The 16,861-nt window shown below is 47.0% G+C and overlaps 1 protein-coding gene across 1 annotated transcript in view; it reads right to left on the reverse strand.

The window, feature by feature from the left end:
- The window catches only part of PRKCH (protein kinase C eta), a 118,252-nt gene that overhangs the window by 20,138 nt on the left and 81,253 nt on the right, over positions 1 to 16,861 (reverse strand). The window lies entirely within an intron of this gene.

A 16,861-nucleotide genomic window follows, 5' to 3' on the forward strand; every position in this document is an offset into this window, starting at 1 on the left:
GCCACTGTCACAAGAGACCTGCTGCCAAACACTATCCTGTACAAGCTGCAGAAAGGCACATGTTCCAATACGTCACCTCTAACAGCCTGGGAGCTCCTCCTCAAAAGCAGAGATGCCAAAATAACTGAGCCCTAACAAAGCTTATCAGCTTGCCTGACCTTGAGATTGCCTGAGGGAATAGCCCGCAGTCAGCAGTGCCGGTCAGGAACATCACCAGAAGGCACGGGGTCATCTGCAGACTTAGGCAGTGCCTTCCTAAAAATACATACCAGCTCGCAGCACCTCTGCTTTTCAGCTGCCAGACAAGTTCCGTACAGTACACATAGGTCAGTTCATTTTTTGAACCGTCTCAGGTATTTGCCCAAGAGTTGCACAGAGCCCTCACAGCAGCTCTGAGGCAGGGAAGCACTACTATTGCCATTTTACTGAAATGGAGGACTACCTTATAAGCCCAGACAAAGCCACTTTCAAAGTCATTCAGATGTCCAGATAAGGATCAAATAGCCAAACACATCTGAGGGTCTCAGGGCCCCTTTATGAAATCCATGCTGGAACTAGATCCATTTTGTCTTCTGGTTGGACATCTGTTTCCCTGGGAAGGGGGAGCAATGAGGAGGCTGGCAACATAGGTGGTGGCACATCGATATCAATATGAAAATTTATGGGAGAGCTGAAATTTGAATTCAGCTTGATCCTCTTCATTGCTGGTCTATGATCTTAAAGTGAAAATCAGGTGGTCGATTGCTCTGTTTTGCATTGGCATTTCTACAGCCCATGCCACCACAGGATGCCTCCCTGGAGCTTGAGACAGCTCTCCCGTAACTTCACTGTTGCAGTGGAAAAAAAACAATGACACATTGTGTTAGACAATCAGAGCCACATCCTGTCCTAAAGAGATAAGAAAAAGTATTATTAGCCTCTTTTGAACGGATGGAAAAGTGAGGGGTAGAGGTTAAGAAATTTGCCCATGTCCCCAGAGCCAAGACTGAACACCAGCTTCCTGAATTCCAGCTCCAGATCTTAATTGCAAGATCATACGTCCTCTCTCTCCAACTTTAACATGGCACAGCAACATAAGCCAGCAAAAACCCCTCCGTAATGATGCTGCCCTTCCCAGCAGGCCCAGCAGCTATCCGGTCGTCAGTGAAATTTGGATGCCAAGGACAGTGCCCATGCCTGTCTTATGCTGCAGTGTTCGCACTGGGTGGAATGCTCAGCAGAAGACACTTATTTTTCCCCTTCTGAAAAATGAAAAATGTCTGCTAAGGCATGCGGGCAAAGGCTCATCTTGGAAAGGCTTTAGGCGAGCACAGTGAGAGGTATTGTACGTGCTTGCCCATGACAGTATGCCTTCAGCAGCAGTTTACAGCCAAAGCTCCTGTTGCTTTTCCCTGTGGTTCCTGGCAGAGCAGGGAAGCCCTCCGAGCATGAAGGCAGGCCTTGTTTCCAGGAGTCTGCAATGATGTGGTTGAAACGCGCAGTTTATTCTTGGCTCGATTTTAAATGCAGCAAACACCTTTTCGGTCCTGGGTAGGCCTGATTGTTGGGGCGTACCCCTAAAGGTGCAACTGGAAGGGGAATTTTGGTGAACCTGCTTGGAGATCCCCCTTCCAAACCTCCCCTCACTCCTCAAAACATCCGCCACATTCTAGCATGCTTTGGGAATACCTCAAAATACATCTTCCTTATATCCAAGCCAGCAGCAACACAGTCACATACATTGAGTGAGCAGGTTACAGTCCCTCATGGAGAGCCTGAGGAGCAGAGGCAAGATGCAGCAACGAGGCAGGGCCAGCCCTGCAGACCAGATCACCAGCCGCTCTGCCACGTCTCAGCCTCTGAGCCACAGCACGTGCTGCAAAAAGCCCTAAAGCCCCGCTAGCTGTATAATGCACAACGTTCATCATCAAGATGGCAGGAGCTTCTGCAGGTGCAAGAGAGCTCTGCGCTTGCTGTGTCCTCCCAGAGCGCCTCTATATATGTAATTGCCATTAAATTTAAACCATCTGCCGCTTGCTGAGCGAGTATAGTTTTAACCACACAAGGCAAATCTCCAGCCTTTTGGCTTCTCTACATTGCACGTTAAACCTATTAAGAGCGCCTGTTGTCTCCTCCTGCAGTTGGAATACTGGCTTCTCCTGACTTCTTTCCAGCAACGTGAAATCCAAAACTTGCATTTTCTATTTTCACATAACCTGTAACGTGACATTAATCTGCTCTCACTTGCTCAGGCACCCTGGCTACGTGCAGATCATTTTAGAAGAGGACCTCCCGTGACCAAAGATGATTTCTCAATGCTGTTGGCTTGGCGAGGCCATAGAAGATGGCCCCATGCGTCCCTCTTGGAGCGGTCTTGTGGGCCAGCACAGTGGCAGGCTCAGCCATGTGGCTCCTCCGGAGCCTGCTCTCTCTGGCTGCCCCATAAGAAAAATCTCTGGGAAAGTGGTGGTTTGGGCTCACATTTCAGTATTTGTCTCAAGCGATCACAGCAGTTGTAAGCTCTGTACTTGCTGCTTGACGTTGACAGGTCTCCCCATGCATTGAACCCCATGAACCAGCACAGCCACGTGAGAGGAAAAACACTGACAGGTTTCTGAGATTTACAAGGAGCTCTTCATTTTCGCAGCAAGGATTCCGGGAAGCTGATGAAACTGGAAGTCATCCAGCTCAGAAAGCCCAAACCTACCTCATTTCCTTAATACTTGCATTTTCCATTAAATATTTTTAGCAGCTCGATGAAGCAATAACAGCGGAGAGGTTTTCTGAGGGCTGCATTTCTAAGGCCCTGCTGAGGTCCTGCCTTTCACTGACAAACCTCCACTGGAAAACAGGCTTCATCCTGACTCAGAAAGGCAGCTCTTGCCCTTGCAGGCAGCTACAGCACATCAGCTTAACAGCCTCAGTTTAGTCTAGACCCAGAAGAAATGACAAAACGAGCTGCTTCAGCGTCAGTTGCTGGAAAAGGTGTTCTTTACCCGTCTGCCACTTGAGTTTAATAATCATAAAAAACCCAAAATTACAATTGCAGATGATCCAGTCCTTTTCTGAAGCATCTGTCAAATACAATTTCCCTGCACCAGACAGTTTTTCCAGTAAATAGGTGTTATACATGTACCTGCCACTCACTCTACTGCCATCTTCTCACCCGTGATGTAGAAACTAAATCTGAAAGGATGAAATTTTGGTGGCTTTTTTTTTCCCCTCTTCTGGTTTTACCACTCTGTGTTGTAAGGACTGTACACGCAGTAAGGATCTTCTTCACAGGAGTGGCAGAAATGGGCTTCCTGCCTCGGTTCTAGGTTCTCCCAGGTTTGGTAATCCCAAAGGTCCAGTCTAAAGATCATAAAAGCCTGGTGTTCCCATCTCGAGGGAAATCATTTGAGTCATGAAAGATGTAGACACAGAGCAATGAGAGCTAACCACAAATGTAGGTGTGACTAGTGTAAAACTCCAGCCAAATGTACAAAAAAATAAAAATAAATATATATACACAGACATATACACAATTAAAAATAAAATCCCCAAACCTGAAATTAGCTAAATGAGTAATTTGGGCATTTCTGAAAGGGAAAATTTTGCTTTTTCAAGGCTTCAGCATGCAAGGCCACTTAGACACTTGTCTGGAAACACCTTTGGGGTGAGCAAATATGCATTCAAACTGCCTTTGCTAGAAGGGAGTAGATTTTGACTTTTCTCCACCTCTTCTGCTGAAGTCATTTTACTTCATAGAAATACTGAAATCTCCATCACAATGGACAAAAATGTGTTCATACTGCCTGCTCTGGTAGCCAAAGCAATACATGCTTCCACCTCCCGCTCCAGTGAAACTGTAATTATTTTTTGCAAAATGAAGCAACTTCAAAAGAGGAGAACGAAAGACATACAACCTGTGGAATAGCATAGTTGGTAAGATACTTATTAAAGAGGTAGGATTTTTCAAGTTGGAAGCCTTGCTCCAAGTAGAGCAGACAACAGATTTAAACCAGTATTTTGTTTTTGATGAAATAAGGAGAACAGATGGAGGTTTCAGCTTTATGTAAAGCTCTAAGTACTAGTGTGAAGCTAATATAATTCCGATTTCCCTTTGCATTAATTAATAACACCCATACCAAAATATTTTGTTTTACTTGAAACAAACACTCTCTTGAGTTGCAAAAAAATACTGTTGCTTTAAAAAAGCCCAAACAATTATTTTGGGCCCACAAAATCTGAAACAATTTTCTATCTTTCTTTCCACACCAAATTTTGGAGACTCGGATACCAAACTCAAAGCAAATAATTATTTTCACAATTCCATTCCCACCAGCTTTGGACTAGGGACCTCCAACGTTTTGTTCCCAAGATTTCATACCACTTTGGGAAATTAAGGCTATTTCCAATCCCATGTGCCTTGGTTTGTAGAGAACTCACTTAAAAATTCCTTCACAGAAAGTGGTTCACATCTCCCACATTTTTCTAATAACAACCAAACATTATTTATTTTTATGGTCAAGTAAGTTTTTATAACCAGAAACCCATATTATCACAGCATCAAGGAAGAGTTAAGCAAATTCCTAAGCAGTGAGAAAGCAGCGGGCATTAAAAAGTACAGGCTAAAGAAGACACCTGCAATATATTCCACCAGAGCTAAGACATAAAAACCCAAGGCTGAGCTGCTGCAGTTTCCTTAGTTGCTACCACATCTTTAGGGTAGGGGGAAATATTGAAATCACACATGAAAAAACAGGTTACTGGCTCTTGAAAGAGGAAGCCACAAAGCAGAGATCAGAAAAAGATCAAGCCGCACCGAACTGGAGAAAACCTGTTTGAAATCCTGAGTTTTGTTGCCAAATAAAAGGACAAGCTGTTGCTCCTTCCCAGCCTCAGAAGCTTCCTCTAATTCAACTACTGTCATACTTTAAAGGTGGAAATCAGGATAGCTGGAGCTTACAGAGGGCGCTTTCTTGGGCTCAGAACCAAGCGAAGAACCGGAGGTAAGACTCAGCACTGTTATACAGCACATAACCAGGGTGTAGCCACTTACACCACCGCTTGGGGCTGACGTGCTGAGATGGAAAGCGTTGGCATTGCTTTATGTGTCCGTAGCTTCACAACGCAATCCCTAAACCCTGTAGGATTTAGTCCATGCGCTCTGTCCTTCCAGGCACCACACAAAGTAACAATGTCAAAATACAGCGCAGGGACTGCAAAACATAACTTCAACCCCTTGTCTTCTCGAAAAACATTCTCTTGGGTAAAAAAAATGTTCCTTTTAGTTTCCAATCAGCTTCTGAGGTGCAAACCCATTCAGACCACCAGCATGCATGCAGACAGCCGACTATGGCAAAGTAATGGGACAAAATGAAGGTAAGATCTCTCCAGATATTTCTAATCCGTAATTACCAGAAAGTAGGAATGAAGCTAGCAAGATGCCCTTCTGCACTGTCCTAACAACCAGAAATTGTTCTCAAAAGCTGACCACGCTTAAGTGTTAAGGAACCGTAAATACAGCCGCAATGGCTCCAGGCTGAACTTCTGCATTTCTCAGAAACAAAGCAAAAGCCGAAATGTGACGTAATGATACAAGAATCCAACTCAGACCCAGGATAAGTGGTATGAGCGAGTGAAACTCCATTGCAAATTAACACTCATTGCTGGGCCATACAACAGGAGACGGCCCGTCCTTGCCAGCTGCTTTGCACAGCCGTGTGAAGCAGAGGAGCCTTGTGGGGAAGGTTGATCCCACAGGCATCTCGGTACCTGAGCAGTCGCCCAGCCAGCAGCCCAGCACCATTCCTGGGGATTTTACAGTCTCATTCCAGCACAGCACATCCTACAGCCTCCACAGAGAGCTGCAGAAGGGGAACGTTGCAGAATATAACAGAGTTCCATGGCTTTTCTCCGCTTGACCTACCCCACCCACACTGTCACGCGAAGCACAAACCTTTTGAAATGCTCTGCACCCATGTGTTAGGATAAAGGCAGGATGGATTACAGCCACCCAGCCTCCAAAGCAGACTCCACCTCTCTTGCAGACACCAAGATGGTACAGAGTGATGCAATACGGATTTACGTCCGAGGTCAGATAGAACGCTCGAACACTGAACTTCCCTGAAAACTCACACCAGAGCACGTGGCCAAGGGCCACTCCACGGGTGTCTGAATTTGTGTAAGACAGAGCAAGATCCTCATACCCACCTGCATCTGTGCTCTTCAGCATGTCCAAAGGCACTCTGTATCAGTCTTAGGCACTCACAGGGATAAGTCTGTTTAAGCTTTAAAATACATTCTTGCTCTGCTGCTTGGGCTTCAGACTAAACGCCGATTGGCAAGCATTTGTATCCATAAACGCTCTGTTATTACATTTTAATCTTAAAGTTAAGCAGCCCTTCAAGCGTGAGGACAAGTTTCTACAAGCCCTCTGCCCGGGTTAAGGCAGCACCATGGGGTTTTTGGTGGAGATGGGCTGGAACCCAGCGCTGCCGGCTCCCCATCTGCCTGACCCCTTCCTGCTGGCAGGGTCTCACTGGAAGCCAGTTCCACATACCACATCAGAGCACTGGTCCCCTCCCAGCACTCCCTGGGCTGCCGTTCTGGAGACTAAGCCGAGTCCAAGGCACTGAGTTTTCTTACAGCAAAGGAGCTGGCATTACCTGGGATCCAAGACCTCTCTGATGGTTTGAAGTGCCAGCAGTCCCACCTCCCCTCCCTCTGGGCACTTCAGAAAAGCGTCTGTGGAAGCTAACACAATTACCAACATGATTTCACTGCTACTGAGATGAATGGGCATGATTCATCCTCCAGTTAAATTAGAGTGGTAGGCTAAAGTATACAGGCGTAGACTAAAAACCCCCTCAGCATACCACAATAGATAATCACAAAGCTTCCACCACATTCGTGGGTCTGAACCTGAGTGGTACAGATCCAGTGGGACCCCGTGGGTGCCCTGAGTCCCTTCAGGGTCAGGCACACCTATAAGCTTTCCCTTTATTATATTCATGGCAGCTGTAAGAAAGCTAATGATAGTTTCCAAAGGCGGTTTTACAAGGGCAAAAAGACACTTTTGTGTAATGGGGCAGCTGAGAGCTGGAGCCATTACTGCTGAAACACAGACGCGCTGGAGGTTACTACGTTGGAGTAATCCCAAAGATGGCGCAATCCGTATGTATTTATATGTCCACATTTGTGTGCATACATTTTTTTATATATATGTATACATAATATATGTATTATTTGCTGCACTTTAACGTGGGACTCTAGTCAGGAAAGAAGAGTTACACTTGAGGTCTTTCCCCGAATCCCAGAGCAAACGTCCGCCCATTTACTATGGAAAGGGGAGAGGTGGACAGAAAAAGGCTTCGTGTCCACCTCTTGGTATGCACGCCAGGCGCTCCCTCTCCGGATGAGCCGCCAGCCTAGTCCTGTGATAGACTCCTCAGTCCCACTGGGCAGCAACACTGGAATTTGCTGGCCCTGAAACATCACTTGCTGAGTTGTTCCCAACAGAGCTTCTATTTTACCCTTGCCAGAAAAAGAGGGAAAGAGGAAAAAAAAAAACCAACCCACACCACCAACGCTTCTTTCTGTGAGTCCCCTTGCCTGAAATCTTCAGAGAAGGCATACAACAGACTTGAGACCCAAATGCACGAACAAGAATCAGGTGTGGACTTATGACCGACGGTGCCAAGAGAGATTAAAAAGCATAAGCCTGTTATGTCACCTTGACAAAAATAGCCCGATGTTGATTTGTAGCCTGATACAGAAATTAAAATGAAATCAGGCTTGTGCCCGCAGTACAACAAGATCTCAATGCTTCAAGACAAAGTGAAAGAATTACCCAAGATCAACCATCACCAACTGCCCACAGCCCACCATAAGAGCTGCTAGAAGGCCCTGCCCCAGCTCCAAGCAATTCTGGTAAGATAAGGGTTGGACTGTGTTGCTGAAAAGGCTCCTCTTTGCACCCGGACAGAGTGACATGTCCCCATTTCACCGCTGTGTGCCACTAAGCCTGCCCTGGGGGAATCGGACTCGCACCAAAGCAACTCTCCTGTGCTCTCACTGCTAATCCCACAGCTGTCATGAAATCCACCCTCCCCACACTTGGCATCTTAGGAGGAATGTTTCACTCCAGGAAATATCAAAGGAAAAAAAACAAACAACAAAACAACAAACTAAAGAAAAGGTGGCCCTACCCATCACGATCATGGTGCAGACTGCCTCTGGCAACAGCTTGGGCAGCAAACAAACCTGTGGTAGTACTGGTAATGCCAACAGGGCTTTGTGGGGAAGACGCTCCTGCTTTGAACCTGTATGTCTAGTCAGGCAGACTTCTCCATATTCATCTGATACGGACAAGATTCACATTACTCTGAGCCTGATCCTGAATCCAGGGAAATCAGTGGAAAAAAGTCCTGTCAGGTTCAGTTGATTTTGGATTAGGCTCTTAGGAAAAAAAAAAAATATTACTTAACCTTATTAAGGCTCTGAATTACAGATCCAGATTTATAAAGCTAAGGCTATAGGTGCTAATCTCCTTTCTATAATGGAACAAACAAAGCTGAAGGAAGAAGTACTGTATTTTTAGATGGGATTTTTAAAAGCACTTTGCTTTGGCCTGTAGATTTCCACTGCCAAATTTACTATTAACTTTTGAAGGAGCAATAGTGGGCTAGCACAGATGCTTTTGAAAATCCCACCATCTGCACTGAATTTTTCTGCACATGGTGAAAGAGCAGTCTCTGTGCTAGTGACGCATTGTGGACACAAAGCACACAGGCACCCCAGTCCTGTGCAGGAGGGGGTGATGCCTAGCCCCCCCGGAACAAAACTTAAATATACTTCCTAGGAGAAGCTGTCTTGAGAGTTGTTTCTTTAAAAAACTGAGACTATCACTGATGTCATTGATTCTCTTTTTTCTAAGACTCCAGTGAACCTTCGGGCAAACAAAACGCTTTCCTGACTGCTCTTATCTCCCTGTTTTTCACCACAACAATCGCTTAAATAGCAGCAGTGAAATCAGATGGAAGAGGTATTCATAGGAGCCTAGCAAATGGGTCATTATCCCAAGATTTAGTTTCTCATTTTACGTGGATTACTGTTGCCATCACTCATTACAGGTGATTCACCCAGGGCTGTGTGAAGCCCAAGTATCCTGGATGAGCAGGGCAGAGCCAGGTGAAATTCCTGGCTGGGCATGCCGAGCTCTCTGCAATCCTGCTCCCATTTCTGGGGACTCCTCCCAAGCTGCCTGCGTGCAGGGAACCACCAACATTGTGCCGGGCCAACAGGGACAGACCAAAGCCCGTATGTCACCCCAAATGCCATATGGGCAGCAAAGACACCTCAAAATGCCCATGTACAATGCTAGCTGGTATTGTTCCCATACAGGTACTCAACCCATGAGTCTCGTTGGTCAGGGCTCCCTCTCCAACTAGCACAGGCAGACAGGTGCTTTCCCAAGGCAGTTCAGCCCCTCTAAAATTTGACTCACCAGCTGACAAGGCTATCTAAGTTCCCAAATTAGGTGCCTCAGCAGGTTGCCCGATTGCAAGCAAAGCAGAAATAACTTAGAGCAGAAGTCAATCAATGCTCAGCTGACATGGCTACCATGCACAAGAAGCTGCCAACTCCCTTGTTCCTGTAATATATGAAACAAATGAATCAGAAAATGAAAATAAGCACTGTCTTGACTGACCTCATCTGGAAAAAGGATAGAAATGGGACCTGAATGAGGAAAGTCTGTCTTTACACTGCTCACCTCTTGAGTTTTTAGTGCATAGATTTGTCATGTCCCTCCATGAGAGTCACTGCAACCCAACTGGCATCTCCCCAGTGCAGTAGGGCACTTTGGCCTCTACAACGTATGACCATGCAGGAGGATACCCAGTGGTACTCTGTGACTCTGGAATATACCTCCTGGCACGACTCAGAATTCTATGCTGAGTAGACACAGCCAACACTAAAAGATTGCTTTCCCGGCCAACTATTACAATCTTTCCCCTGATAAACAAGCCAGTCCCTCCACGGCCATCTACAGTCACATCCTTGCAACATGAAGAGTCAGCGACCCTTTCTTTTCATCACCCAGTACACAGAGTATCAACTCCGGGGGGGAACTGGGAAGTTTGCGTAAGGGAAGCACAAGGGGCATTTTCAGGACAGGAATGGGAATAATGACTAACACTAGCATGCAGCAAGCTCCAGCTAAGATGGAAATTTGGGGGTGTTACCCATGAGTAGCACATGCCTTGCAGTTGGCTGATGTAGAGTCAGTTCACGCTATGAGTACATGTGTTCACCCTTCTTTCCAGTACCAGGATGCCTTGCTTACTGGAAGGTATCTGTGACAACTGTTATTACCTCAGCCTTTTTCAGGCCAACGCTAGACTACAGGACTCTCTGATTTTCCTATTTTAACTGGGGAAGATCTGAAGCTGTCAGGTCCCTCTCACTTAGGCCATGATCATATGCTTGAGTGCCCCTTTCTGCAGTAAGAAGGCACCACAAATCTTCACTGAAACTTATTTCTAACCTAGGAAGACAAGAAACAACAGACAGAAATCTTGGCTGAGAGCTGTGACGGCATCACACCAGATCAAAATTCAGAATTAAAGATTTTGTATCTAAACCTCCCATGTTTACACAGGCCAGAAATGCACAACAATACACATTTTCTACCACAAAACAAAAGTTAGTCAACTTGAAGGCAAGATGTTTTTCAAAAAACTCCTTGTCTGTTCTTGCTAAAGGTACACCGAGGTAGCATCTAAAGTGCATTGTTTTTTAGCTCATGTTCTCATCAAAGTTTAGCACACTCCACCTATAAGGCTATATTTTTATTTTGTGGCAGGAAAGCAGTTCTTAATGTTATTGACAATTCCAGTGGGTTCAGTCATCAAGTGCTTCAAACTCATCTACACGGTCAAGTGCCGCTACTCTCAGACTGGACTGCTGTTTTCAGATACTCTCCCCATGAATAAATAATTGATTGAGGACTAATGGAAGACCATAGAGGCTCAGGGAAAGCAGAATGACTCTTTACTGGCCTGAGGAAAAGGAACAAAAAATGGAATTATTTTAATTTTAACATGCTGAAATGCATCACCCACAAAAGATACATTAAAGCTAATGAATTCCTGGAACTGTTCTAGATAGGCTATGCAGGCAAGGAGCAATAGGTGACCTGTATGCACTCTGCACTTTAGAGACCCCATACACGTGCAGTTTACCTGTCCCCCATTTCTGTTCTCAAGCAGACCTCACAGTGCTTTACTTTACAAATGGTTTGCAAACTTCTTCACGATTTTGTGTGAGAAATGATTTCACGGTAGGGTTGTCAGAACTGAGAATGCTGCACAGGGGATGGCAGTGCGGGTGCTGCAGGGTACTTTGTGCTAGCCTGTAACAGGAAAGCAACCACACCATGACACAGCAGCTACTTTCACATCAAGATTACATCCACGTGCACTGGGAATCAACTTTTAAACACAGGGTTACTCTCACTTCCCACCCCACATTGTCCCTGTGGTGACTTGGGAAACACCACAGTGATATGAATGCAAACCCGGCTTATTTCCTCTCCAGCCAATTCCTTAATTTTGTACTATTGGTTTTGAGTCTCTGCGTTTCCATCGCACATGCCTGTGTCTTCACAGCCACCCCTGCTATGTGGAACTCAACCCTTGAGCATGGTTCTCTGCTCCCAAACCAAGCACTTGCTGTCACTCCTGGAACTGCTGGCACCTTTCACCGTGGCTGGAATGACTCAAAACAGAAAACACCCAATAAGAAGACAACTCTTATCAACAGCCTTTCATTCCCCCATAGCAACCAAAGCATGCTCCCAGAGCAGCTCTGCCCGGACACGGAGCAGTTGCAGCTGACACCCAGTATGATGTTTGGATGCAGCAGGCTCTGCCCCAGAGCTAATCCAAGCTTCAGGAATCAGCCAGAAACACTTTCCACTGTGCATCCCCAGATGAGCCTGTATAACAGATTTCTTCGCCAAGCGCTTCTCCACCCCAGCTTTCTATCTCAAGGCAAAGCACTCCACAGCCTGGCGGCTCTGGTGCCCACACGGCACCTTCATTCCAGACGTCAGAGCTCCGGCACTAGTGACACATTACTCAAACACGCGGTGACTTGCTGTTAAATCCAGCAGCCGAGCAAGCAGAGCTTCCCTTTGTCCTCGCTTGCACTGGGCAGCTGGAGCTTTTTCTGGCACTTGACTAGCAATCCTGTGGCTTTTGCCTCATGTGCAGAAACGAGACAGGAGATGGATTCAAGCTTAGCTTCTTCCCGCATCTGTGCAGGAAAGGGTTCGGGTTTAGCACTGGCCAGCCGCTAAGGTGCCAGCAGGGCTGCTTTCTGTAAGCTAAAGATGGCAACGCCCCTCTTCCTGGTGATTTAAGCCTTCTCCTCCAGCAGCACGGCCACATTGCCTTCCTACCTGAACTTGCCCTTCCATGCCCTGTCCCATCTATGCTTTTCAGGCCCGCGAGGGTGCTGCATGCCGGACAGGCACAGTGCCCTCCAGGGAGGTGCGGCGATGGAGGTGGAGCGCTTCTCCACATGCTACTACCAAGCTCGGCAGCAAGAGGAAGGCCCTGTGCATGGCACAGCTGCAGCCTTCAGCCTCGGCAGAGGACAGCACTTCACGTTACTCGTGTCGCAAGCAATTATAGGAACCGATTTCCCAGGTTGCTCTGGTTGCGTGGTGGCTGCCTGCAGTGCTACCACAGGACTTCAGCTGGCCCCCGTCCTCACTATCGCACCTTTTTTTGCCGAAAAGCACCCTGCTTTTTGCCAGACTCCAGTGCATTTGCTCGTATCACACGTTCCCCTGCTCTGCAGCACCATCCCCTTACACAGGCTGAGCCATTCCTAGGATCAAGTACCACTCGGGTGAGCAAGACTGGAAAAATCTGCCCCCTCTCCATGCGAGTCCTATATTGGCCTGCTGTTGGTATAAACCACAGATTACTTCATGACTTTCTGGCACCCACAATCTACATCATCAGCCAGTGAGTGGGATGGGTCAGATACACATGAGAGCGCCTGGGTGAAACCACAGAAGGGTTAACCCTGCTGCCGGCTGAGAGAAAACCCAACCGTACAGAGGGATCTCAGAGGAGCCAGAGGCTGTGACTCACCGGGAGGGGCTGCACAAAAACAGAGCTTTCAGTGAGGCCCACAGGAATTTCTTTACAGAGATTCTTCCCCCAGAGACAGGCAAGGGAAGGCGCCTCACCTTTCCCATCACTGAGAGGATCTGGCGACTGGCCTGCCAGGAGGGCAACCGCTATTGTCCAGCAGGTTGTTTCCAGTCTGGCTAAAAATGGGATGACAGGAGACTAATTGCTCCACTGAAGAAAAAAAAAAAAAAAAAAACAAAACAACAAAACAAAACAGTCTGGAGTGACCGAATTATTTTGTAGACTGTTGTTGTTTGGGTTTCTTTCCATCCTGGCTTAACAAGCATTAATGACTTCAGTTGCAGGAGGCTGGGGGGAGGAAAGCCATTAGGGTGAGAACATGATCCACACAGACGTCTCTCACCCAGCACACACTTCTGCCCCAGACAACCTCTTACAGGCGTGGTGGCAACAGCGCGTTGCATCCGTCCATCCATCCCTCCCTCCTCTGGCCCTTCAGAATGAGGAAACGTTAAGTTTTCCTTTTAATCCATCTGACTGGAGGTGCCAGCCTTCCTGCAGCTCAAATACTTTAGCGTGCTAGCTATGCTCAGCAGCGTCTCCAGAAAAACTGCTGTCCCTTCTCAGTGGCAGGGAAACAAAGGGAAAATGTCCCAAAGGAGCAGATACTCCAGGAGAAAGCAGTACAACCCAAAGCCTGTAAAATAAAGTTTGTTTGTTTTGCTTGCAGAAGCCACACTGAAACTTCTGAGACTACTTCTGGCATCCGGAGAGACAGAATTAAACCTAAAGCCAAGACACATAATTAATGTTGAAATTCTTCCTTACATAACAGTGCCTGGGACGCAGCCAACGCTGTGGACGGCCCTGCCAACACAGGCCAAGGAAAAGCCTGCGAGCGAGCGATGCCTGTGTTATACCCAGTAGCTACAGGCATCCTTACGTACTCAGTGTGGACTTCAGGGAATTAGGGATCAGGAGCCTATGGGAATTATGTGCTCCCATCTACTCGAATGACGGACAGCCATCTAGTAACTGGACACATGCCCCAGGGAACAGAACAGCTTGAACCACCCCAAACCACGGCAAGGTCCCAAGGAAGACACAAGCAGAGCAAAGACTTGGAAATATTAAGAGCTTCCCTTGGGAAGAGGTGGAGAATTTCAGTGTAAGTCTGGTTGTAAGACAGTGAAGAGAAAGTAGGGAAGGCTCTCAGTCAGTCAAACAAATACTTCAATTAAACTGTCCTAGACATGACAGAACATGGAGATACGTGATACTCCATGCCACATTTAACTCATGTAGAGGTAACACCTAGGCCTCCAGAAACTGCCATTTGACATTCCCTCCCTTTCACACGTCCCCTGTCCAATATCGGCTTACTGGTTCGTGGCAATGGTTGGAATTTGCTGTCTTGCTTCTTGGCCAGCAGGGATCCAGAGATGCCACCAGCTGATGCCGGGAAGCAGCAGCCAACAGTTCTGGCAGTTCTCCTGCCTGCCCTGTGGCTTGGGGAAAGCCGTCAGTCCTGAAGGACCCCAGAGGCAGCTGTGATTGGAGATGATGAGGTGCAGTAAATAGGGCAGGCTGCAAGACAGTTTTTGACTAATTTTTATTACAAAATACCTGTCTTTCCCCCTAGTGCTATCCCTGTCAGGGTAGTCACCAATTTGAGCATCGGTGAGCAGGACAATTGCACTAGATCAAAAGAGCGTAGGGGGACATGCAACACAGAGGATCTCCACTCATGAATCAGACTTCAGCCCACTCGAGCTCCAGATGTCTTGTGGCTTCAGAGGTTCAAAAGCCGATCTCACTTTGCTCCGACGCCTTGCCAAAACATGATTTCCAACAAGAAGCCCAAGTTAGCATTGCTTTTCCGAAAGCAGACAGGGAAGTATGTTTCAAGTGACTCAGCCACAGATAAACGCTATTTATTTATCAGATACGGTGCAATAAAGGCTTATTTGGGCACTTTGTGTAGGGGTAGGGGAAAAATTGTTAGTTCAGGTATGAGTTACTCCAGTCCCATCTCAAACCTACCACCAGCAGATTGGCTGCATCAATCGGCCATCACAGCTTTGCAGCTAACTCTGCAATTCAAGGCATGAGTTGGACCAGCTGAAGCTTCACTAGCTTGCTGCATCTCAAGCAGCACAACGGAGATGGCGAGCTGTAACCCTCCCAAGGGGGTTGGCCCTGGCCCCAAAGAGACCCCAGAAGGAGCAGGACTGGCAGGCTCTTGCTCCATGCTCGGGGCAGTGCCGTGCTCTAGCCTTCGCGGTGGGTGGGCTGTCTCTTTGGGAGTTTGGCCAGCTGGCATGAATCAGAGCAGCTCCTTGGCTTTCTCATTTATCAAGGCTGGGCAGAGAAGCAAGAAGCAGGAGCCAGCTGCCAAGATCTTTGCTCCCCTCTGTGCTCAACAGTGGCTGAAGGTAGAAACTCTGGCTGTAAAGCTGCTGTTTGGGCACCATGTTTTGAACTAGTGATATGAGAAGTACTGAAATGGGGAGCTCCAGCGGGGAGAATGGTTATAAAGGAAGAGGGAAAACTTAATAGAAGGTGCATGCAATGGCAAAGGGTAAATTAAGTTGATAAGATTGTATCAAAATCCCCAAAACATAGATAAGCACACAATTCCTCAACTTATGGTCAAGAGATACTGACAAGCAGAAATACAAAGCAGACTAATTCAGCTTTTAGGCACAAGTCAACAAGGACACGGGACCTTGCTATATTTTCTTACTCAGGTAAATGTCAGAAGGAATGTAACCAGATCCAGAGACGGGAGGAGAAAACCTGAAGCCCGCACGTTAAATGTCACACACCAGCTTGGACTCTAACACGGGTGCCAGAGAGCCTGCATGCCGAAATATGCTGCAGCCTTGCTACGACAGCTCACATAGGCTTACTTAAAAGCCCATGAAGAGTTTAAAGGGATCGCTTCCTACCACCCCTTCTACGTCACAGGTTTGCACATGGAGTAACTTCCCCCTACTACCTTGCACAGCTTACCCTGCTTTTCCCAATTTCCTCCCCCATCCCCTCCCTCCAGCCTCCTTCCTTTTCAATCACAGCAGACAAAGAAGCCATGACCCACTTTGGCAAGGCATCATGACACTTCTGCCCTCCCCAAAATGGTGTACATCAGAAAAGGCTCCGATGCAAACATTCACATCCTTTATTGGATGGACTTTGCCAGGGCAGTATGCCTGGATCAGAGATTTAACTAGTAAATAACCTCTCCTAGCTGGAAGTAATTTTCCCGATTCAGGAGCACTTCTCTACTGTGCTGCTGAGAGATTTGTGAAAGCAGCTCTAGCTGTTAATAATAAATTGTGCTTGTGAAACTTTAATTGATTCAGAACAAATCAGCTCAGAGCGTGGAGAACCTCTGTGGTTTTGAATATATCACACCTTGTACGCAGTTGAGACTTGAAGGCTTGCTCCCGTTTCCATTGTCAGCTGGAATACTGCCACCTGCTTTAGTGTAATAATAATCGGGTAATACAATTCCGAGACTAAATTGTGCCTTTAGGCGCAGCCTCATAAGAGGAGAGGATCTTGATCCCATTAACAGCAAAGGTGTTACGACTCAGAGGCCAAATGATGAGTAATGCTTTCCCCTTGTTCCATGGGAACGGGCTTCGCAATCTGCATCCTGGCCCACACCAGCAGCTAACTACAAGCCCCAGCACCAGCTTGGCTGGCTCGCAGATGGCAGA

This window comes from Chroicocephalus ridibundus, chromosome 4 (genome assembly GCF_963924245.1).
Source record: "Chroicocephalus ridibundus chromosome 4, bChrRid1.1, whole genome shotgun sequence".
In the NCBI taxonomy this organism is placed as follows: Eukaryota; Metazoa; Chordata; class Aves; order Charadriiformes; family Laridae; genus Chroicocephalus; species Chroicocephalus ridibundus.